The following is a 26,413-nucleotide window of genomic DNA, read 5'->3' on the forward strand; positions in this document are numbered from 1 at the left end:
GAAAATAAAGCTATACCTGCTGAGTGCTGAAGAGAAGCATTCATTTGCTTTATTGATTTGGTCCATTTTTGTGAGATGTTTTCTAAGTATTTTTCATTTGGCTACAGAATGTACTCACAAACTGTCCTAGCTGCTGAACTGCTCCAGGGTCCTGGAGAATAGCTCCAAAAGGAGAGTTTGGATTTTGGAAATGATTCTTTGTTGGAGAAGTCTTTCGTGGAGGGAAGTTCTGTCCCTTAGATATAGACAGGTGTCACCGCAACCTAGTACTTTTCAGTGACCGCGGTTGGTTAAGTTCTTTTACAGTCTGAGTGTATGAGTGAAATAAAAGTGCTGGCTCCCAAGGTAGGATCCTCAGTTCATTGTTAAATAAGAAAGAAGGCTGGTCAATTATGGTACTGACATCAATGCAAAGGATATTAAGCTTTCACATAATTTCTTTATTTTCTATCAGAGTGTAAAAGCTTCCTCTCTAAAAGCAAAGTGATTGTACTGCTTCTGGTAGAAAAATTATTCACTCATTAAAAAAGATAGACTCCTTAAAGACCACTCAGTTACAATAAGCAGGAAGAATGCCTAATCCATAGTGTTAGGTGGAGAAGTATAATACCCATGCTATCTATAAAATGTAAAAAGTATGTATGTTTAGGAACCGGATGATGTTGTGAAATAAATAATATAGGTTATTTTGTAGACTGGGGCTAATAGGTGTCTTTAGTCATTTTTTTGATTCTGTTAATTTTATAACATTGTTTATAGGGAAAAAAGAACATTGGATATGTCTTGAAAATGGCGTCTTGGTTAGGTGGCTGGAACCAGTTATTTCCACCATTTTTCTGGCTTTCTGAGTAAAAATATTTCTAGTGTTGGTTTTGTTTCAAGTTGTACCTAATACCTTTGGAGATGAGCACATCCACTTTATAAAGAAAGAGTGAGACTTTTAGATCTAGGCTGAAAAGGCAAAACACAGCTTTTGCTGGAATTCAAATTATGTATACCACCCTTTCAAAATACCCAGGGCCCACTGGCACTTCCGATTTCTTGGATAATCAGGTGAAGGAAATAAACTTGATAAATTCTAAATTAGACTAAAATAGTATTTGCAACCATGCTAAAAATAATTCAGTTTGAGCTGTATAACAGAAAATTAATTCACTAACTAAATGAACTGTTGCAGTGAAATACAAATTTTAAGAAAACCCTTATGCTTACATGTTGGGATTTTAAAAAATGTATGTATATACCTAAAGAAAAACAAACTGTATACATAGTTTTGTTTTTAGGAGAAACCAGTTTTATTGCACAATTAGTTTATATGCATATGAGGTCAGTTAAATCTCTTACATTTTTATTCATGCATAGAAAAATGGTTAAAGATAGCAGATCCAACCCATTTCATTCCCTATGTGCACCTAATGGCATTGATGCAGAGAAAATAAATTCAAATGTAAGAGGATGTAGGCATGTTGATTTCCAGACCAGAGAAAGAAATTAAAGAAGTAACTTTGTTTTGGATGGAGGTGGGTGGGAAGGACGCTCTCTTTGAAGTAATGTTGGGAGCTTACATCATTTTCTAGGAGCCTTTCCAAATTTAATTATTTTTGTGCTCAGTGTTTTAATTTCAAAAACTTCCAGTTATTTAGGTTTCAATACAGGCATATGGGCCCCTGTTTCCTGAGACTTATAACTGTCCTCGTTGGGGGGATGGAAGTTTCAAGTGTGGGGTTCATGTTCATGGTGATTGTGGTTGTTTTTATTGTGCCCTTTTCTAGGCAATGTTAATGGAAGTGGCTCAGGAAACTGCTTATCACTGGCCAAAAAGGAATACTCAAAGATGAGCTTTTTGGTGTCAGGGTAGGAGGTGGTGAGAAATATGTGTAAGAAAGTAATCTTGGAACAAAAGCTTTGCCAATTTGTCAGTTCTTGTGTTGTTTAAAAAAAAAAAAAAAAAGAAAAATAAAGATTTGATAATCCCGGAATCCCAGAGCAATACATTTCTACTTCCATCATTATATTTCACCCTGAAGAGCAATTTGTCCATCTCCATTATGTTCCTTATTTATTTTCACATATGGCTAGGTATTTCTTTACATTCAGCTGTCTCTTATTATATACTGAAGGCATAATATACTTTCTAGTCCTGCCACACTGTTGATGATTTGGGAAGTTCCCATGTTTTAATAAAAATGTAACAGGTATAGAATTTTTCATATTTTATTTAAATTTTCCCAGTGAAGCTTATCATTTGTACTATATTCTGGTCATGCTCACTTCTGTTTGTGACCCTTTTCTCTTTCAAAATCATGAGCAGTTGGTTAAGAAATTTTGGGGAAACATTTGACATTTTGTTTTGTATTTACATGGACTCATAAGCATTTCTTTTCAATAACTTATTTTTAGCTACCTAGGAAGTTATCACCCATGAGTTGTTTTTTATTTTTAATAAAGCAGCCTCATTTCTATTTTTTCTTGTTTAAAAGTCTTTTTTTTTTAAATGAGAATTCTCATTGATGAGAGGATACTGAGTCCTCTTTCCCAAATATGCAGATGAAAAGGGGAAATGAATGATTGGGTGAACTTTTCATTTCCATCCAGATGTCTTGGCATTCTGCTGGCATAGCCTGATTCTGTGTGTGTGTGTGTGTGTGTGTGTGTCTACAGGACTATGTTTCAACCCTCCAGTCCCAGGTAGAAATTGATTAGGTCAACTCTGGGATAGGGGGTGGGTAGGCATGTGTGGCTTTGCCCACTCACCAAGAGACTCAGTTATCTTTACAGGTACAGGTTTATTGGGACAGAATGTATGGCTCTAAGGCACAGATGACACCTGTCCACAAATTCCAATGATTGAAAGAATGAATGGCTGCTTTTTGGGGACAGCACTTGTGGTCTCACAACAGACCTGACATTATTCCATGCCTCTCAGAGAAGGGAATCAGTTTATGTCAAATTAAGACATGTTTTATTCACATCTCCTCCAAAGAACCCTGTTGTGTAGTATTCCTGGAGACATTCCTGTTTGTAGCAGTGACTACCTTTACGTGGTGAGAAAAAGTCATCCCCACACATAGAAGTTAGGAAACCAAAGGTGACTTGAGACTGTAGGATAAATGTGTTATTAAAATTCAGTTCTTATGTGGTGAGCCATGTCTAATTTCAGAAATTGATTTTATCAACCAGAATCAGCAATAACTTTCTTCCTGCAGTTCACTGCTACACAGACACATTCTCTTTTAAACACATTTTTCTCTTAATACTGGGGATATTATCCGGTGTCTGTACGAGAGTGGCATACTTCAAATCCTGTCTGCCGATGTCCCTTTCAAATACCCCGGTGTCCTCTGTATTTGCCATTTTTACCGTTCAGACCCTCCGCAGAACATTACTGTCCCCGCAGACCTTTTATCCAAGGACTGTTGATCACAGCCCAAGAGCTGCCATCCTATTTGCATTCTGTGGATGCATCATTATTCACAACATTTGATGTCCATAAAAACACATTAAAACTATTTCCTTGAGCAAAAATAATCAGCTCTCTGTTGTACATATCATTTGTATACTCAAATTGTAAAATGTAAATTGATATATAAGAAAATGGCCCATTAACTTTTTCATTAATGACAATAATACATTTTGTACACCAACAGCAGGAGGGTCTTGTCTTTACTTTAGCAACCTGAAGGGGAAATGGAGCCTTCCTTTTTTTCCTTTTTTAATTTCGTAAAAATGATGGGTGTCATCAAAGCAGATTCTTTTATGTATTCTCATCTTAAAATATAAAACTTTTGATTCATTATGAGATTAAAACTACCCTGATATACAGGGTAAGTGCTTTTCTTTTAAGGAAAAAGGAAAACAGTTATATGATATTTGAATATTCACAAGAAGACCAGTTTTCACCATAGATAACATGTAATTGTCCTAAAATGTTTATGATATTTCCAGTTATACCCTTCCACATTACATTAAAAATATTGTCAAAATCATAAAATATTAAAGAAGAACATCTTTTGTGGCCAGACAACTTTCATGAAATGCAAATGTACAATCAATTTGAAAACACTGAATACCCCTTTTTGGTATGAGATGTGGACATTTTTTAGTTCATTAGGATTTACTTTGATTACTTTTTGTTAGGATTTAATGCATGCTTTTTATATAAGTGAATATTGAATTAATCATCTTTTTTCAGGTATTAATAATAGTTATATTCTTCTAGGTACAGGATTTAACTCTTATGGTGCCTACATGACCAGTTGACACACTGCAGCATTTGATTAAAGCATAGATTAATAATTTGTCTATCACAGATACATCATGCACTAACAGATAAAGAGTATCTGATATTAACTGAAAAATAAAATCTGCCTTGAGTAAATTGCATAGAAAAATTACACAGTACATTTAAATTACCATTTGCTTAGCAACATGCCCTTGTAACCATTCCAGTGGGGCTATAAAATGATCGATTTACTTTAATTTTCTACTGAATCCTGAAAAAAAAAATGGCTATCAGTAACCTATCCCTTCATCATAGCATGCTGATTCACTCTGTGTATTAAATTTACTGGCAAGGAGCACGACGTTAACAAAAAGTAACAGATAATGTGAACATTTCATGCATAATCTGTAATATGAGATATGTATTAATAGGGAAATTATGATGCATTCAATTATTCTGAAATGCCTTCCAGAGATGTTTTGATTTGGCTGCGCTCTGATAGTAGCGGCACAGCAGGGAGCATCTCCAGTGATGAATACCCTAATCTCCTAATCTCAAAATGGGCACTGTTCACAGCTAGCCCGGGAGAGGCTGGGGGAAGCAACCACACTTCACAGCCATGGCCACTAAGAAGAACACCACCAAAACAACAACCCACACAACAACAACATAACCAGCAGCCCAGCCTGTGGTCCTGCCACCAGGCCTCTTAAAAATAAAGACAGGAAATGCCAATTTCTAATAAATGCTCTTTCCTCGCCTGTGATCACACAGGGCTAGATTCAAATCTGAGAGGTCCCTTCTACTCTTCTCTGCGAAACTTACAAGACAAAAGACTAGAAAAAGGATTGCACTTGCATTAGTGCTGTTAGGGCTCTGGTATTTATGAGACATTATGTATGCACAAGAACCTTTACTAGTTTGCCACGTTTCATGAACACCTGGAATGATCTGCCCCACATATACATCTTTTTCCCTTTTCCTTAAATTCCTGAAGAAAACCTACCACAACAGGAAACTGTTCATTTTGTATCGTAAGCCCCATGTTCTATAGAGCTGCCTGGGTGTAATTAAGCATCTACGTTTACTTCTCCTTGTGGCAAACAATGGTCTGGCTCCTTGGAGAGGTCAAGCGGGATTTATTTTATTGTGTAAAGAGTTGGAGCAATGGAACAGGCTGTCAAGATAGTAACTGGCCATTCCTTTGCCATTTATGTGGCCTTCCTTCTCTATGTAAGAGCAGGGCTGTATCCCCCCACTCCTCTGTGATTCACTTCCCTTTTTTCATGGGATCATTGCTACAAAACTATTAGTTAATACCCTGCTGTAAGGAAAATAAGTCCTGAAAAAATATGCTATGCATGTATGCCTTCCCCACCCCCAAATTACTTGATTGCAGCAGGCTCACTTTTTGATTAATGCAATTTTGCATAAGGTAATATTACACGAGTGTATTACTTTTCAGTAATTATTCAATGGAGTTAATATGGCAGGCTTCTTGAAGAAAAATTAGAACCGTGGTGTCTCATTTCTCTAAGTCCCCAGAACTATTCAGTGGGGTAACAATAATAATTATGTATAAATAAATAAATTTCTTTTATCAATGTTCACTTGGGCTGGAAACAACGGGCCACCTCATCCCCACTCAGAACACTAACGGCTGTACTTTTTAATTAGCAGTGTTCTGGGGGGCAGAAATGATTTTATGTGCGGTTTTGTTATGCTGCAGTTTGGGAGAGTGACACAGTGATTTGTTTTAACAAGGATCTTTGCAGTTTAATCATCATGTGAAATTATGTGTGCTTTTTTGCTTTCGCTTTCCCCTGCACCTTTGGGTTTGAGCCACATCAAAACGGAGGACGGGCACGGCTGGTGGACTCCCTTTCCTAAAGCAGTCTTCCCTCCTCTAGGTCTGATTTCACGTGAGCGTCATTTTAAACCCCAGCAAGATGTAGTCCTATTGAACTAGCCCTTGCTCACAGAGGTCCCATGCCTACTATTATAGTTCCTTACCATGATGCATACTTTGCAGGGTATTTTTCTCACTAATCATGGTTTAGCAAACAAGGAAGGAGAGGGCCCTGTTTTATGAAACTTTCTGATGAGTGATGTTCAGTTTATTTCAGTCTTTGGTATACTAGAATGTACAATTGCTCTGAAGATAAATAAAAGATTCAGCCGGTGCCACTGGAGAGCCGAGCAGCATGTCTTTGGCATTGCTTGAGACTTATCTGATTTGGATTTGTATACCTCACGGGGAATGGCAAAATATTGGAACAGACGGCTTGATATTTCCGAAGAATATAGTGGGCTTTATTAGCACCAGTTTCGCTCCCTGACTGACGGCTTTTTCAAATTTTTTATCTTATTAATCCGTGCTACTGTATGTAAATGTTATTCCTCTCTGCATAAGGGAGGCAACCAGCGATTTGTAATAAATGCTTATGAGTGCCCGAGGCTGCACTTAAACTTTAAAACATCTATTATTAAGTTGCAAAAAAACACTGTAATGGCCAATAGTGACCTCATAGGAATTTTAAACTGTGGTCTGCTCTTCTGCATTAAAAACAACAACAAAAAAATCGCCTCAAGTTAGAATTATGAGCAATGCTATTTTAACAGCTGCATTTTGATTATTAAAGTGTGTTTTACAACTGAATTACAATGCTTTTATGGACTCTAGGTATAAGATTTAAAAAGGTCATTAAACATAGTCGGGTTTTGTCACAGTAGGTGTCATTGTATACAATGGACACTATACAATCTATTTTATGTCACCGCATTTAGGATTTAAAATAGCATGCAGGAGCCTTTGAGTTTGTTTAACCGTGTAGATAACTATAGATCTCTCAAGGATTTTTGACAGTTTGCAGTCTGAGATGACTACTTTCATTATTATTTTATTAATTTGACAAGAAGCCCTACAGATTTTCTGTGTATCACTGATCCATTTGTCCCAGAAATAATTAAAAATGCCAGCCTGAAGCAACAGACAACAGATACACTTCTGGCAAATCAATGTTCAAAAATGCATTGCTTGTACTGTAGCCAACTCTCTAGCCCTGAAACATTTCTACATTTTCTCAATCAGATTGTATGTGGGCTCATTGACAATAGGTATTGACCCATGATATAGGTTTTCCAAATGCAGGACCTTTAAATTGATTTATTTATTATGTCCTGTGTTGGATACTATATGTAATGTTTACATCTCTTGCTCCACAAATGCAGGGTGAAGTTGCTTTTCCTGGGGCTGCCTTTGCCATACACATCTCGCAAGGCGGTACATGCAAACTTGAGTTTGCCTTGCCTGAATCCCCCCACCCCCGCCTGTTAGCCACTTATATGAAAATCTTTAATTTTCTTTCTACTAATTTGGCATGTTGTTATGCTGGTGACTAGCTAGAGTCCGTGCCATTCGTGGAACTGATTTCTGGGTGCCTGGTTGTCAATGAGGACATGGGGATGGAGGTGTGATAAGGAGTACAAAATCCTCAAAATATTTGACAAAATGTCACAAAGGATTGTATTTGCATGTAGTACTGTGGGTAGGACATAATGATTAGTGTGCAGTGCGTTGCTGGCCCTGCATATCCGAGCTCATGCAGATAACATGTCTGCTGTACAGCTTTGAATATTGTATATGTACTTTGAACATATCTATGACTAGCAAAGCTGTCATTCTGTTGAAAAATGTAGCTGCACGGATGACAATACTGGTTTAATTTTTTTTTTTTTTAAAGAGGACATCTTCTAAATAATTATTATCATGCTAATAACATTTGTATTCTTTTGTGTATAATTAAGATCTGCCTGTCTAAGCATGAAATAAGGTTGAAATCGTGAATAAGTATGCTATCCTTAACCTATTTAGTAAATCAGTTTTAATTTGGCTTTCTTTAGGTTAGATTGTAACAATAGCATGCTGTATACAAAAATCCACAGTTCCTGACTGTAAAGAATCTTGGGAATATTTAATACTCAGCAAAGCTTCCCACAGAATTAAAGAAGCCCCTCTTATGAATGTGAAGTGCTGAATCGAAAATAATGATTCAACAATTATAGAAGTCATATATTTGAAAAAGTTAACATTAACTCTTTACATCTCAGACTGAGAAATAGATAAACAACTTTATATTTTGATATCTGTTTTTGGCATATGATTTTTTTCCTCTTATATAATACAAATAAATTTAAGATTTTATTCCACCTACTTCTGAAAAAATTCAAAGTAGAAAACAGGATAAGAGATTGTGAAAAATAAGCCATTGAGGGATAAAACATAGCAGGTTATGTAATTTAGTTATCACAAACTGCTTTGGAATAAATCATGCCTTTTTGTTCCCATAAAATAGAAATATCTGTTGTTGGTGTTTGGTTATTTTTTTTCTTCTGTAATTTCATGGCTAATACCTATCCAGGCAATTATGCTAAAAGAAATGATCTTTGTCATTTTGCAAGGGTTATTCTTTATTTTCAAGCTACTTATGGTTTCTCTCACCCAGCAGATTCACTCTTCCCCATCTCGACTGTAACCATTTGCATGCTGTGATTTATAAGGTTATTGGAAAACACCTTCATTTATCAATTATGAGAAAGCACAGACTGCTTGGGAGCAGTTCAAGCAGCATCCCTGGCAAGTGAACCGTCTAAGGGGTGGGAGGCGGGGAAAGAAGGAAAAGAAAAGAAAATGGCAACAGGAGGAAAGTGGGAGTGTGGAGAACTGGAGGTCAGCAGGGCTTCTGCTTTTGTTTCCTGCAGAGTACCAGTGGCCCTGCTTCCACAGCTTCCCTGGGACTGTGCACACAGGCCCCTGCGTTCCATTCCTCGTCCTCATTCGTGGCATTCTCAGTTTTTCCACGAGTCTGTATTTGTTTTTCAGTCGTTAGCAAACATGGTCTTAGTGTCTGTGCTCTGTGTACATTGTGCTTGAGGGCCTGGACTTGTGTGAAGTCCGATGAGGAATATGAAGGGAAGGATCATGGGACCCACTATGGCCTACTGTCATGGGCCAAATATATCGCACAAAAGTGCCAATTAAAGGCAGATAGAAAAGACACCATAAAATGTTTGCTAACTAAATTAAGTTCTATTTTAAAATGGTTTACATTTATAGTTTCTGACATGTCATAATTGCTTAATAAATGTGTCAATAATAATAATAATACCTGACGATCATGATAACATCAATGCCAACAGGACTTCAGCAATTGTCACAGGAAAAGACATTAGAATGGAGCAAGTGTTTGTACCACTCCCAAAACCCTGGGCATTTGAATGAGTTTTCTACAATGGAAGCTGCTTGGACGGGGCCTCCCCTCACACTCGCTGCCTGCTCCACACCCCACTGTCCCGCCTTTTCTACCTTTGTTCTTTCTCCATAGTTTTTATTACATTCTAATCTATTGAATTTGCTGTTTATTGTTTTGTTTTTAAAACCTCCCCTTAAGTTCCAAGAGGGCAGAGGTGTTTGTGTTATTGATGAATCCCAAGCTCTCTGAGAGGGTCTGGCCCAAGTGGACTCTTAATGAGTATTTTAAATGTCAAGTTAATGACTGCTGGCTTGTCTAACATGCCCTCCTCTGTCTGCTGTTTCCTAATCTGGTGAGTTAACCACTCCCATCTTGCATACCCTTATAACAAACAGCATGCGTAAGGCCATGATGGCCAGACTCTCTATAGTGCACCCACTATGCTAGGGAAGGAGAAGAGAGGAAGATTTCCAGTGTTTAGTGTGTGACTGATGGCAACTGCGTACATGCAGTAAACTTCTGGGAACAGCTGGAAAACCCCATTATGGCCTACTGATCAGTTTGCACACTGAAGCCATTTTCTTCAGACAGTCCTTCCCTGAGATACTTCCCTGACCAATCCCCTCAAATAAGCATAGTGGTTGGATGAATAGGCTTTGGATCAGGCAGATCTGGGTTTGATCCTCCCTGCTCATCCATGCCAGGCTAACCCAAGGAGCATTCTTAGCCTCCCAAAGCTCCACTTTTCTTATCTATAGAACTGAGCTAATAAAGGTAGCTGTCTTCCGGGTTTTGTGAAGAATTAAATGAAACACTCTATAAACTCTACAATGCTGGACAGGCTAGTGCTCAATAAATGGTAGCCAATTAAATATTATGACTACTAATTATTATTATTGTATGACTGTTATTGTTTATTTGACAGTAATCCCTTATGTTGCATTAAGTATCACCTAACATATTTGTAATCTGTGTTTCACCCAGTTTTCTATTATCAACTCATTTCTCCTTTAAGATATTTTTCCCCTGGTTTTTCAGGGATTTAAATTATTAGGAGGATTTTTTTTTAAAACTTAAGTAACTAGTTGAGGATAATGTACTAAGGTTAAAAATTATACATACTTTAGAATTAAGAAAGCATTGATTTTTCTCCAAATTATGATTATTAATGCAAAAAGAGTAATGGGATTTGGATGAAAGATAATGGAAAGAGGAAGGTAAAGAAAGAGGTAGTTCTAAACTATCCACTATCTCGATTTTACATTTTATTTCCCTATGTAGAATCACTAAACCTAATTTTATTTTTTTAATATAACCTGATTTTTCTCTTTCTACCTGTATTTTATTGGAACTATTCATTATTTCTTAAATAATGGATTGATTAGAAGAGATTATCTATATCTATATATAAAGAGAATGAATATCTGCAAGTTGATAATTATTTTTTAGAAAGAAGCCTAAACATATAAAGATAACTAATTCTGAAAAAAGAAAAGTGATATGGTAAAGTTGCATGAAACACATTATAAAACTGCAGTAATTAAAATGACAATGATACTATTATAAGGTTAAATAGACATTTCAGTGTAACAAAATATAAGTATAGAAATTAAACTTAGTATAAATACTTTATATAGCTAAAAGTAGCACTTCAATTTAATAGGGAAAAAATAAATCAAAAATTGCATTGGAAAATTAATTATTTGGGGTAAAAATGACTTAGAACTCTCTATCTCACACAATATATGACCAAACATTGATGCCCAATTAAAAAGCTATGTGTAAAAAATAAATTTAGAAGAAATAGCCAGATGCAAGATACGTTACTTAGATATCAGAATAGAGAAAGCCATTTTAGCACAAATGCAAAGAAAGGAAACAGATAAAAATAAAATAGGATTTTTGGGTATAAAATTAAGTTTTTATTTATCAAAAAAACAAAAAGGCAAAAAATCCAGGTAAATATTACAAAAGATAAAGTGTTAATAAAAATGATAATAAGGAGTTCTTAAAAATCAGTTAAGGGAAGGATTCTGCCAGGAACATTTGTTCATAAACTCAACACTCTTTTTTGTCTTCTTGGAAACCTTCAAAAACCAACATGGAGAAGGAAAGCAAAAACATGGCTGATACTTGTGGTTGAACTGGAATACCGACTAGAATGTTCTCAAGGGCTGCCAATAGGAAATGTGTTTGCACAGTAACCATTTTCCAGGATGTGGAAAAGAGAGAACAAACAGCACTAGGTGCCATAACTTCAGTACAAACATACCTCCTGCAGTCAGGAACACATCTGGAGGGACTGTAGCTGGATTCCTTAACTGCAAAGGGGTTCCATAGTGGGGTTGAATGGAGAGGTGACAGAACCCTCCTTCCCCTAGATTGAGCCTGTTCAGAAACCCTAAGGAGGCAGGAGCACCATGAGAAAATATGCACACAAGCCACGCTGACAGGAAGAAGCCTGGCAATATCTGAGAGAGATTCTTGTGGAAATGAGCCATCCTGGAGCATACCTGCTTCTTCCACACTTACAGCAACTTCTCACAAACAGCTCTTCCAGAAAATCCCAATTCATAGGACACAGATATAAACATGAAAACAAAAATGTATAGAGCATCTATAAAAGACAAAATTTTTAAAAGAGAAAAGAGCACCATCCTTTACTGACAGAAGCACATTCATCAGAACAATCTTGCTAGAACACATGAGAATTATGAATAAATGTGATGTCATTAATTTTTTTTAAATCATATTTTTAAAAAGTCATAATACAGAGATGCAAGAATTCAGGGAAGAAGTTGTGAGATGGTAGAAGCAATGAAAAGTGAGTTGGGATAACTTGGGGAAGAGGTGGAAGAAAAATAATGAAATACAGGCCAGAAGGAGAAATGGGAAGGATCATAACGCCAAGAGAAATAATGGAGGTGATGATAAGGACACAGAGGATAGAAATAAGACAAATGAAATGAAATAGGATAAAGGAAGAGATAAAAAGGATCAGAAAGATGACAAAATAGAAGACATGAAAAGGAGCCCAACCATATATTTATTTGGATTCCTAATGGAAGAAAACATAGTTTGACAAAATTTTTCTGAATGGAAAGAATGAATTTACCCATTGAATGGGCTTCAGTGCCAGGAAATGTGACCCATTTCAGTCAACATCAAGAATATTCTAGCAAAGTTCTAGGACTTGAGCTGCTAGGCCAAAAAGACTGTGTCACATTTAAGGAATTAAAAACCAGGCTGGCCTCAAATTTCTCCACAGCAATCTTCAATCCCCAGAGGTCATGCAATTAAATCTACAAGCTATTTAAGGAAAGCAAATATGAACGAAGTATGTTATAGCTAGCTATACTTTCCTTCTAGTATAAAAACCATAAACTAATTGTTTTGAATCTATAAGAAGTCAATATATATTCTTACAATGAGCTCTTCTGGAGGAAATTACTAGGAAATAAACTTAAAAAAAAAACAAGAAATAACTTGGGAAAACACGAGAAAAGGATTGGCAGTGAATATTCCATATATGTAATAGAATAAAGACTAAAACCAACATGAGAAGTAGAGTGACAGACTGAATGTAAATATTATAGGCTAGATCACCTTGTTAAAATGCAAATTCTGAAAAATTAGGTTTGGGTGAGGCCTTTCTACCTGCTCCCAGCTGATGTTGATGCTACTGGTCCCTGGACCATGCTTTGAATAGCAAGATTGTCATTGTAAAAATAATACCACCAATGAAATTAAGAGTGGAAAGCAGATTGAAAATAAAATGTGAGATTATGTGTTCATCAAAAATAGCTTTGAATTAATGAATATTGTCTACCACTGATAAATCAACTTGTAGAAATATAACCACTTAGTACTCTAAAGGATGATATTAAGAAATATAATGCTATTGGCCAAAATCAAGTGGAGGAAGAAAAAGATAGGATGCCAAGGAGGATAAAACATGATATATTTCTCATTGCTCATGGTAAGAAACTACTATGATATGGCCTATAAAATTAGAGGACCAAAGATATTGTATAAAGATATAACTATAAAGGTAATCATGAAAACAAATTAAAAACCATGTTCTCTAATAATATACCTATAAGTATGCAAAAGAATATAGACAACATAGTGACAGACTTAAAAAACAGTAAATACAAGGAAACAAAATAATATGACAGGACTAAGATGACATATATTTATCATATAAATAATATATTAATGTCTTCTAAAATCAATATTAAAGTACACATGATTTCAATTTGGATCACAGAACAGACCCATTCTGTATGTCAGAGTTTCTCAATCTCATCACTATTGACACTTTGGGTTGGAAATTTTGGATGGGTGTGTAGGTTGGAGGCTGTCCTGTACATATTAGGAGGTTTCACAACATCCTGAGAGTATTCTCACTAGATGTCGGTAGCAACCTGCTACCCCTGCCCCCAGGTTATGATAACCAAAATTGTCCCCAGACATAATCAGTTATCCACTGGAGGGCAATTCACCACTGTTGTATTATGCTCTCTGAGAAAACATTAGAGGCATTTCTACTTATAGTAGGAACAAGGAAAGGATGCATAAATCAAAATGATCAGAAAAAATTAAAGGATAGGGAAAGAATTGCCATGCAAATGTAAACAGAAAAGGTAGATGATGACATGGTATTAATATCAAACAACAAGGAATTCAGGCCAAAGGCATTATATAAATAAGATGAAGGAAGATCTTTTGTAAAGCTGAAGGATGAAATTGCAATAAAGATATAATTGTCACAATTTTCTGTATACCAGTACCGTAGCATCAACATATATAAAACAATAGGACATGAAAAGAAAAATAGAAATACAATAATAGATGACCTCTTCTAGGTCATGATTAGATGGTGGAAAAAAAACAGGTATATAGAAGACAAAAACAATGTAGATTTATGTGTTGTATATTAAGTTTTATTTTATAAAAATAGAAGGTAAGCTTTATTTTGTAATAGTCATAAACCCTTACCCAGATCTTATCCTAAGCAACCAAGGAAACTACAGTTGTCTCCAGAAATAAATAGCAAAGTGAACATTTTGTGATCACAATGCAATGAAACTAACAATGTGAACAAATTCAGAAAATAAAATTTTCTACCTCCTGGAGGAAAATCTTTCAATTCTGGGGTCAAAGAGGAAATATAAACTGAAATGAAAGTTCAGAATATGTAGGAAAAAGTGAGTACACTACAGTACCCATTACAGATGATAGGATATAGCTAAAGCAATGTTCAAGGAAAATTCATAGCCTTCACTTCTTATATAAATAAATAACAAAGACTACAAAAATTAATTACCTGATGCAAGAAGGGACAACAAAACCAAATGTAATAAGTAAACAATAGCAGAAGTTAATGAGTTAGAAAAACAGACAAAGAACAAAAATGATATAAGAAAAATCCAAAATATTTTAAAAGAAATGAACACGGAGTGCGCCTGCGTGCTCGTGGAGGTTGTGGCGGTTCTCCACAGGGGACTGGCTCCTTGTGCGGCTGCGGCGGCCACGACGCACCTGGGGAAGCTGCTCAAGGAGCAGAAGTATGACGGCCGCTGAGAGTCCAGAAGACCTTCTGGGCAATGATCCTTCATTTTCTGTAGTTTTGCCATTGTGGTTGCAACTCAGCTTCCTGAAAATACATTGCTATGTTTAGCAGATGTCCTCCGGGATTCCCAAGTCCCTCTATTGATCTGTAGGACATTTGGACTAATTGGTTATGTGGGGATCATTATAGAAAAACATCCAGTAATAGAATCTCATCCAGATTATGCATTAAAGCATCTACCACCGGATGAGCCCTTTCCTGAACTGAGAGAACATTTTTAGTGTTATGATTTGGATCATATGGACTTGGTATAGTGAAACAAATAGGTAAACACCTAAAATGTATAAAGAAAAAAGAGTTCAGAGATTTGATTAGACAAAGAATTCTAAAGAATGAAAATGGGGCTCTGGAAGATGAAGAAAAGTTTAAAGATACTATTAAAAATGTGAATACAGTACTAAATACAACTCAGCTCCCAAGCAGCATTGAAGATATACTTAATGATAATCATTGCATAAATATCACCAAATAAACCCCATCATTTTGGATTTCAGTTCATGTCTTAACGGAATTTGGCCAAAGAGGTTCAAGGAAATTTACCTGTCCAAGGCCCAATTCCTAACATGATTGCAGATTCCACCAAATATATAAAACTGCAATTGTCTACCATAAAAAAGCAAAGGGAGAAGCTGCTGCTGTGGGGAATCACATTGCCAAATTGCTGCAGTCTATAGGCCAGGAACTAAGAGTCCATTTCAGAGAAAGAATTAAAATTACTCTGAAGCAATTCTGCATTTCTTTGAGTGATAAGATGTCGATCCTTAGCTGAAGAATATGACTTGAATACAGTTAACAGGGATGAAATTATTTCCAGCATGGACAACCCAGATAATGAGATGGTATTCTACTTCATGTTATGGTCTATGGAAAGACTTCATAAACAACAAGTTAGATATCCAGGGGAATGTAACTAGCAAGCTGAAGAAGATACAGGTAAGTTGAAGTCTTCTCTCACCAACTTCCTTCAGGAATATGGATTACCTGCAATGGTGAAAGATGATTATGTCCACAAACTTCACTGATATGGAGCTGCTGAGCCACACACTACTGCTGCATTTTTGGGAGGAGCTGGAGCTCAAGAGGTTGTCATTTAATCATCAAACACTTCATAAGTTTTAATAATACTTACATTTATAATGGCATGTCACAAACCCAAGCAACTTTCCAATTGTAGAATAAGCACCCTATGTGGTGTGTTAATTGGCTCCAGGTTGTACTCAAATATGTAAAATTCTGCTAAAGGAGAACTGTTAAGTTGTTTGCTTAATAAACATTTTTTCTCATTTGTAAAAGAAAAAAAAAAAGAACATAACACTGATCTCAAAACAGCAACAACACAGTTTGAACTTTTACAACCAGGAAATGATAGGCCAATGTTTCTAGACTTGGTTTTGCATTAGCTTTCCCAAATACCCAGGCTGAACTCCAAAGACTCTGATGTAGTGGGTTAATGCATGGTGGGAGTTGGTCAGTATCGGTTTGTATTATTGTTTCTTATGTTATTGATTTGTTTTGTTGCCATGTAAATAGACTGGATAACCACTGTTCTAGATCAATGTCTTTCTAGAATATCAGTATGAAACTCCTAAATAAATCTTAGCATTTAGAATCCAACAGCCTAAAAGAATAATACCATATGATCAGGATGGTTTAATATTAGGATATCTGATAATATAATATTGAGCGAATAAAAATTATATAACCGTTCTCACAGACACTAAAATGGCATGTTACAAAATTTAATATTCTAAAAACTTTTTATATCTAGAAAAGAATATATTCATCTGAAACCAAAAGCCATCATCATGCTTCCAGGAGAAAAAAATAGAAGCATTTCTAGTTTTGTTAGAAATAAGAAAAATGTGCCTGAAAACTATATGACCCTATAAGTCAATGTCACCCCAATAAAAAATTTTTAAAAAGAAATAAGGAAAAGAGTCATGGTAAACTAGGCAATGCAAATAGATGAAGAAGGAATGAAAAGAACAAAATGGGAAATGAGAAAGCAAAAGTATTACTTTGCAAATGAAGAAAATCAACTAAAATTATTACAACAATAAAATCATTCAAGTGTCAGGATAATAAATTAATATACAGATGTCAATATTTTTTACATTCCTAAATAAGAAATGAGAAGGTATAAATGTAAGACTTATATGAAAATTAAAAAAAAAAAAAACTTTTGAAGGCCACAAAAGATTGAGCAAATGGAAAGGCATAGCATGTTCTTGGATAGAAAGTCTGAACATCATTAAGATGCTAATTCTCCCTGAGTTTACTTATAAATTTAACATGATCTTGATAAAAATACCAAGTCTGTTTTTTCCCCAAACTAGACAAGTTGATTGTATAATTCATATGAAAATCAACAAGAATATCCAGGAAATTTTTGAAAAAGAAAACTAGTGAGGATGGATTAAATAGACATAGAAAAATGTATATGATATGCAATGACTTTTATAGAAAAAAAAGAAAAAGAATATATATACACACACACATATATATATGTGTATATATACATATACATATATACACGTGTATGTGTTTGGCTTGTGTTTGCACACTGGTTTCCTCTGGCAGTATAAATAAGAAAGAAAGAAGAATGATAACCTATTGGGGTCATGGGCCCTTATCTAATGTGGAGTAGGAGAGCTTCATTGAATATATTTTTATAAATTTTGATGTTTGAATCACATAGTTGTATTTATGTATTGCAAAATAAATAAATAAATAAGCAAAATATGACCCCTGTTTTAGAAAATCATACAAAAGACAGCAACTTGAAACACAGAAATTTTGAATAGCTCTAATGAAGGGGGTAGAAATTAAGGCAACAGCAACAAGAAAAGTTTACTGATGTTCAGGATGTTAGGTACTTTGAATGCATTGTTTAACATAATCCTCAAACATAACCCTGTGAAATAGACACAAATGTGATTTGAGGAGAGTTTGTGGTTTGTGCTCCTTTTTATTTCCAAATGTCCTAAAATCACCATTTTTCTTTCTATTTTCAGTTGAGAAATGGTAAATACTTAAAAAGAGAGCTAGTGTTCTTAACTATCTTGTCCTGCAGTTGTTCTGTATTATTTGCCTGAATACTTCTGAGCTTCTCTATCAAGGCCCTTCATTTTGTGTGGTTTTATTGGTTCATTATGTGTGTTATCAAATTAATTCAGAGACATTATAACAAAATTCATTGCATGTGTCTAAATTTCTTATTTAAAAAGCAGCACTAGATTCCTTTGGAATAATTCATTAGGAGGAACATACTCTGGTATTTGCAGAGGGTGGTAGATTTCAGGAGAATGACTAAGGATGCCATCAAGGTCAGGATCAATGGTGGTTTTCTGAACTCAGGATGCATGCATTTAAAGAAGCCCACCCAAGTTAATAAGAGCAATAGTTAAGATGGTAATAATCTGAATTGCTTAACTCAGAGACTGATTATTTCATATTTCAAATACATAATTATACATCAGAGGCAGGAAAATGATAAAGCACATATAAACTGCTTAACAGTATTCAGCACCTTATTAACTGAGTGACTCAGAGATATTAACTAATTGAGTTAACCAGTCTACACTTCATTGGCCTCATTGATAAAGTGAGATAATCATGGCAAGTAACTCATAGGGTTTTGGTACAGATTAATACATATTATAGTCTGTCCAGAAAAAAATTGCAGTCGTTGTTAATATAACAAGAATGGTTTGAGCAACATCGATGTAACCTGGCAGCCAAGGGAAGTGGACTGGAATGTGCATGCCTGAACAATGATGACTTCACTGTACTAGTCAGTGGGGGTGGTAAAAGCCCTTGAGTGAGCATGTGTACTGTGTGGCCATCGCATTGAAAATAACTGAGCGAGAAGAGCAATGAATTTGCATCAAATTTTGCATTAGGCTTGAACATTCTTCTGCAGAAACTATTCAGACAATTCAGAAGGCCAAAGCTATGGGCAACTAGGGATTAGCAGCTTCATCATGACTGTGCACCTGCTCATGCATCACATCTTGTATAGAGTTTCTTGGCAAAACATTAAATCTCCCAGGTGACTCATCCCCACTAGCAGCCCAGATTTGGTGCCCTGTGACTTCCGGCTTTTCCCCAAACTAAAATAACCTTTGAAAAGGAAGAGATTTCAGACCTTCAGACCATCGGTGAGATTCAGGAAAATCAGTGGGGCAGTTGATGGCAATTGGGAGAACTGTGTGAGGTCCCATTGTGTCTACTTTGAAGGGGACTGAAGCGCCATTGTTGTATGTACAATGTTTCTTGTATCTTGAATCTTGTTCAGTAAATGTCTCTATTTTTCATATTCCATGGCTGGACACTGCTAAGCACATGGTAAGTGCTCAATAAATTAGAGCTATTATCTTTGTCATTATAGTACTATTCCAGCTCCCTCAGACAATTTTTGGAACATTAGTGACTCCAGAGATATTCTATGTAAGCAAACACAGACATGCTTATAGAAGGTTAACCATTCCTGCCATAATTGACAAATTTGATGGAGATAAAGGTAAATAGTAGAAAGGAAAGAGGAAGAGAAGGGAAGACAGAATAAAAGCATGAACATAAAATGGCTATTGGTAATGGTTGTGGTTATTAAAGTCAACAATGAGGATGATGATAACAGAAGTCACAGAGGGATGAAGATACCTAAGATTAGAACTATATTGTATTATTAGGGTAAGCAGAATTCACCTAGAGGAAACCAGAGAAGAAAGCACAGGGTATCTCTACTGTGCATTGTTTATGAAGGCTTGGTAAACCACTCTTCACACCTTTCTATGACCTTTAAAGGCAGAGAATGTCATTATGTGATGCTAAGCCATAATATTGCTAAGTGATAATTTGTATAAAAGCATGTTGTAACTAGGTCTGTCTCATAAGCTATTAAATATTATGGATTCTGAGTTTCCCCCAGTAAAAGGTAAGAAACATAAAGATTATTTAAAATTTTTTGCAAAGTATAAAAGAGAAAATGAGTATCTTTACATGACTTGGAAGGATTAGCCAAGGAACATTTTGATGGGACTCACTTGGATGCATTTGTGCATTCCCACGTAGACATGGGAGCTACAGTCAAAGGAAAGGTGACCTCTGCAGCTGTTCCAAAACAGTGAATTGTAGGGTCCCTACCAGGGTCAATATCCATTCAAACTCCATGCCTATATCATATACATACACCTCTCCAACAGTATCTGTAATACTTCCAATAACAAATGTCTCTGAGATGCACAGGCCAGACTCATGGTCTGTGAACAGTAAGTGGTCAGTATTATTATTTGCTCAGCACAAACATCTGCTAAGAAAACTTGTTATTCCTTTTATAGAGTATAACTAGGTTTAAGTAAATTATCCAAAAGCCCATAAATAGTAACTTCAGATTGTTCTTCAGGAATATTTGACAACAAATCTCTTCTTTTAACATATTGGTGCCCAGGAACTTTAGTGCATGACTTTGTAGAATTCCTTTTGCTTATGAGAGTCCTATATGTTTTTATCTAACACTTTTTTACTGTGTTTCAGCTTTTTGAGCTTTCCAAAAACAGAAGATGTTAATGTCTTTTTAAATATAGATATAGATGTTTGCTACATATTGAGAGATTTTTATAAATGCACACACACACATACACACACACAGAGAAATCAGACAAAAAACCCTCTTTCTACCCCTTGCCTCCTTCAGCTCCTACTCCATGTATCTACCAATCCTCAGAACAAAAAATTCTAAAGCCAGTTGTCTCTATCCGCTCTGTTTCCTTAATTACCACTTGTTCCTCAGCCTACTCCAATTTCTCACCACTCTGCCGAAAACATTCTTGTCATGGCCACAAATTCTCTTCATTTTTTATAAATCTGAAGGCCACTTGTAATTCCAATTTTTTTTTACCTCTTACCATGATTTGCTGCTGTTCATCATTTCTTCTTTCTTAAAATGCTCTCTTTTCCCTTGCAATCTGTGACAATTTATTGCTGCTTTCCCACTTACCTCAACTCCTTCTTAGCCTCTTTGTAGACACCTCTTCTATGCATTTTTCTTCTTTGGGCTCCATTATAGGTTCTTTTCCTTTCTTTCTCTACACAGTTCCCTGCTTGATCCCATTCATTCTTGTGACTTTGCTGCTGTCTGTGGTTCTAGTCTATACTCCTGATCTCCAGGCCAATCTTTCCAGCTGCTTACTCAATATATATTTCTGGCCCTCAATCTCAGATTTTCAAATGAATTCAGCATTTCCCTATATCCATACTCTAAACCTGCACAACTTCAATGATTCTCATGGTGAAGATAGACATGTATGAAACACAATATCTAGGAAATATTTATTGGGTAAATTCAAGAAGCAATAAAAATAGAGGATTCATCCTTTTTTTTTTTATGCCTCATTGATGCATACATCTGGAGTGTTTAAGAAATGTTTTGTAAAATTGCATATAACCATCCTTTCACTGGTCTATGTGGGTCCCTCTAGGATAACCCTTGCATAGAAGCCCACCTTTTGAACTTGATCTGTAACTGTCAGTGCCCTTAGGGACACTGTGTGGATGACCAGCCCTGTAGAGCACTGAGGTCCCTTTATAAAATGCTGACAGCTTGTCACTGAACCTGAAATTGTATAATCCTGAAGTGGCCCATCAATCTATAACATTGTCTACTAAATCAGAATATTTCCACCAAGAATTAAGCACATGCAAAATTAGGTACTCTGATAAGTTAAATTAATAAATGTATAGAAAAATAAAGAAATTAATGGAGAGCCAAACAGACTGAAGACATACTTTTACAAGAAAGCAATATATTGAATATTTTTACTGTATTTATTGAGGATTTACTTTGTGACAGAAAATGTTCTATGAATTTGGTATGTATAAATTCAATTTAATGTTCCCAATGACTTTGCAAGATGATTAATTTCATTTTATATATTAAGAACCCAGTAACAGGAAAACTAAAATAACTTGCCCAAGGTAATACATCTATGAATGACAAAGTCTTAACAAACATATCACAGATGCATTCAGTTAGGAAGGCCTGATCCCATCAAATTATGAATGAGAAAATGACATAAAGCCACAATTCACAAAGAGGAAACACATTAGTAAGTACATATATAGAACATTGTTTATTCTTCTTAGTAAAGGAGAAATGCCTTACACACACACAGAATAACGTTTTTACTTGTACTTCTCTTAAATTAGAAAAAGGAAGAGAAAAAGAGGGCAGGGGAGGGGATGGGGAGGTAGAGAAAAAGGGAGAAAGGAAAGGGGGAGGAAGGAAGGAAGGAAGGAAGGAAGGAAGGGAGGGAGGGAGAGAGGGTGGGAAGGAAGGAAAAACAAGTGAGTTCCTAATATTGGCAAGGTTGTGGTGAGACTGACAGGCAGCCTCTGGAAGCAGTGGAGTGAATATTGCACTTGGAAAATGATAGGTCAAGAGCTAGTTTCTTTCTGAGATTTTACCATAGGGAAATAATGAAAAGAAAAAGAAAACTTCATGTACCAAAATGATACTGCAAATAATCTAAATGCTTAGTGATAGAACAACATCATAGTTCATGAAATCTGTAGATTATCCAAACATTAAAAGAACCACTTTGAAGATGTTATAGGAATATGGAAGATGTGTAATATCAAGTCAAGAGATCTGAATAAAACTTTGTCTTTAATTATTATGTTTTAGTTAATTTTATGTGCATGATACAGAACTGAAAGAGAACATAGGAAAATGAAAGTAGCTGCTATGTTTTTGTTTTTGATATTGTGACTTTATTAAATAGCACTTTTTGGTTACAACACTCCTCATGTAATATGTGAAATTCTGAAGCAAACCATGTCGTTAGCTGAGATACATGGAAGCTTTGTAAATGCTCTGTAGCATTACTTTGGAATAAGCTAAGAGGCTCCGTTATGTATATGGAAAAATCCTGGGGTTCTAAATACAAACTTGATTTTTGAAACCTGGCTTTAGCATGTGGTTTTAGATCAGTCACTGCCAACTTGACCCTTGGTTTTCTCATCAGAAAAAAACCTAAATGCTTGGATTAGTAGTCAATAATATTTCCTAATTGTTTCTGATGTGCCCCCCTCTATGATTTTCAAAATGCACAAAGCAAATAAAGACCTAACAACCCCACCACCACCAAAAAAAAAATAACCTCCGAGTGCCTAAGCTAAATGTATCAGTTCTATAAATTGAAAAAGGCTTCACTTGGTAGGCTTTTATCTGGTTTTCAGCATCTATATCTTCATTTTTGGTTGTTGAAGCACTGGAAATGCTATTCTTTTGGGGCGTGGAATCCTTGCTTTATGCATTTATTGAAAATAGACCTGTGTCTGTCTGGCATAACGGTGCTAACAAGTGTCTGTGGTGGTCAGTATGAGCTATTTGGAGGATGCAAGAATAGGATGAACACTCTAACTTTGTGAGAGCCACTCTTCTCCTGATTCAAAAGTTGAAAAGAATCATCCAATAAGTTAAGGGTTTAAAACTGAAAGGAAGAACATATTCTTTGAGAACAAGGAAAATCTCTTTGTTATGCTGATGGTTTCTCTGAAAATGGAAGTGTGGTATTCGTCCTGCTGGTGGTACTCTAGAAGATTTTAATATAGAGATTTAAACATTTTTTAGTTATTATGTTTTCATTTTAATGTGTGTTAGAAAAATGGTCACCAAAGTTGGACATGAATAAGCTAGGAATTATACAAGATGATCTATTTTGGTACAAGAAGATGATAATATTTGAACTTCTATTCTTTTCTTAACTGATCCTTTACATTTTTCTGTTGGTCATATGTGAATTATGTATTTATGTAGTAATATATATACATTGTTATAAATAAAACTATATATATGTATATATATATATTCTCAAAAATTTTACTTATGCGATATGTAAACCAAAAAATTCGGAGAGTACTGTATCAGAGAAATATTGGCTTTCCATTTTTAATGTGATACAAAATTTCCTTTAAAAATAAAATTAGAAGAGTCAACATAGAGTGAATGATAGTACAGATAGTAACATGAATATGTTGCACACCAGGTTAGTGAAACAAGAATTACTGAAGTCTGGAAGACCCAGCAGAGAGTATTGGATGATAGAAGGATGACAGCATTCAAGTAGAAGGGCACCTGTGAACTGTGCCCATGCTCAAGGTTTCCTGGAATGGCAAACAGTCACTCACCTTGGTGAGAAAAAGGGCAGAGTGGACTTGGAGGGCATTTGGCAGCGCAGAATCAAAAGGCTGGTGCCAGGTCATAATAAGGGGCTCGTGGGTTCAGGGGCAGCATCTGCTTCCTCTGGTTCTTTTTTATTTTGATTATGAGGTTACATTTGTTAAAGTTGAGGACACTGAAACAGAGAAGGTCTTAGCATAGAAGAAGCAAAAAGAAAACCTCTGCTGGGCTGCCTTAGCTCTGAATCTATGTAACTCATTAGAAAAAAAATGTAACCGCTGCTGTGCAAGCATCATCCTTTCTAAGCCACTTGAATTATGTGAGATCGGGGGAAAAATAGATTGTTCGTTGTTTTTGCCAAATAATTAGCTATTATTAACATGGAAACTCTATGTCAACAAATGGACTGGAAGAACACCCACAGTACTTAGGCCAAAGTAAGAAACTGTTGATTGCTGGTTTTTATGCTCAGGAACATTTTAAAAAACAAGTGACAAAAGCCAGCCCATCTGCATGATGATGATTTTGGATCCAGTTTAATTCTTAGTTATCAGAATTGTAAGTTTTTGACCTGGTTTTGCACCTGCTTCCCTTGACTTGCCTTGCAGTACCACGCACTTATCACTAATGGGTGTGAATGCAGGATATGAGGGAAAAGGACAAAGGTAATCTCTAGGAACCTCACAGTGAACTTGTTCCTTCTTGAACACTCTTGGGGCAAAGAAATAAAAGCCCTAGAGACTTCTAGCTACTGTAAATACGACTCACGAAATACTGACCTTTAATAAGTCTGCCCCATCAGAAATATTCTACTTAGAGAAATATAGGTCTGGAAGGAATTTTGAGCCACCATAAAATTCACCTGTACTCATTTTGGTCAGGACTAACCTGAGGACCGAAGATGTTGGTCTAAGCACATTTTTTGCACCCATTACAGTGGCTGACACCTCTTGTTGCTGAACCTTCATTATGCTATAGCTTATTTTTTCTCATATGCCTTTTCGTGTTGAAGAACCACTGTAGACGTTGGAAGAGTCAGGTGTTTTTATATGAGGTGTTTTCTTCTTCCTTCATTATTTCTAAGAGAGAAGCCCACAGAAACACACAAACACAAAGACAGTGAAAGGTCCTGTTTAAACCTGTGATTCTTATAGTTTATTCTATAGCTCATGTGAATTCAGCAAATGAGATCAGAGAAAATAAACTGAACATGAGAAGAGAGAGTTGATGGGACAAGGACTTTGGGAATATTATTGTGTTTCTAGTAGATTCATGTGGGTTGAAGGCCATCTGGATGGCATTATGGGAAAAGGGCAGCCTGCTGGGATATTTGGATGAGACTCAGGTTTATTAGATAATTGGTGCAGTGCAATTCAAATTTTGAAACACCTGAAAGGAACAGAGAAATCAGGGATCTATAAGAAGAAATATTTGATTATTATATGGATATTACAGAAATGAATATAATATTATGTAAGAGAGCATTTGTAATTCTGGAGAGCAGGAAGATACGTTGTTAATATGATCCAAAAAAACAATATAAAGTTACTCAAAACAATGAAGATAGAATTAGTGTTGATTTATGGGAAAGTACTATGGCCTTTAAAACTGAATTAAAATATGTAGTTTTCCTCTCTTTTCAGAAGCATCATGTTACTTTCTTTTCTAATTTTCTATTTGGTTTTCAGTATTTATTTTATGTTAAAGGTATATCCTGATTGTTAGGAGTATTTTTTAAAATCTTGTACAGTTATTTAGAACAAACTTGTTTTTTCTCAATTATTTAAATAGGAATATTTTAGAAAAAACTATTGATACTTAGAAAGAACTATTATATTTATATTATAGTTTTTTTTTCAGCTGGTGTATAAGCTATTATACACCAGTGTTTCTCAAACACAAGAATGTGATCTCCAAGTTTAGAAGCACTAACTTAAAAAAACTAAACTATGTGATATGACAACAGCTTTTAAATCTGAATTTTTATAAGCTTGGCTATGTAACTGCTTGAAAGAATCCACATGAAGGCATATATGGTAATTGTTGTCATTTTTTGCACTTACGACAAATTAAGTTATGGGGCAGTCATTCATATTCATCAACAAAATTGAAATAATTTGCTG

General features: G+C 35.5%; 1 long non-coding RNA gene and 1 pseudogene across 2 annotated transcripts in view; both read left to right on the plus strand.

Annotated features, from left to right (window-relative positions):
* The window catches only part of LOC150006004 (uncharacterized), a 433,280-nt gene that overhangs the window by 333,932 nt on the left and 72,935 nt on the right, over positions 1 to 26,413 (plus strand). The window lies entirely within an intron of this gene.
* On the plus strand, positions 15,047 to 16,283 carry LOC150006005 (NEDD8-activating enzyme E1 regulatory subunit pseudogene; annotated as a pseudogene).

Source organism: Furipterus horrens, unplaced genomic scaffold (assembly GCF_987537825.1).
Source record: "Furipterus horrens unplaced genomic scaffold, mFurHor1.1.pri manual_scaffold_6, whole genome shotgun sequence".
Lineage (NCBI taxonomy): Eukaryota > Metazoa > Chordata > Mammalia > Chiroptera > Furipteridae > Furipterus > Furipterus horrens.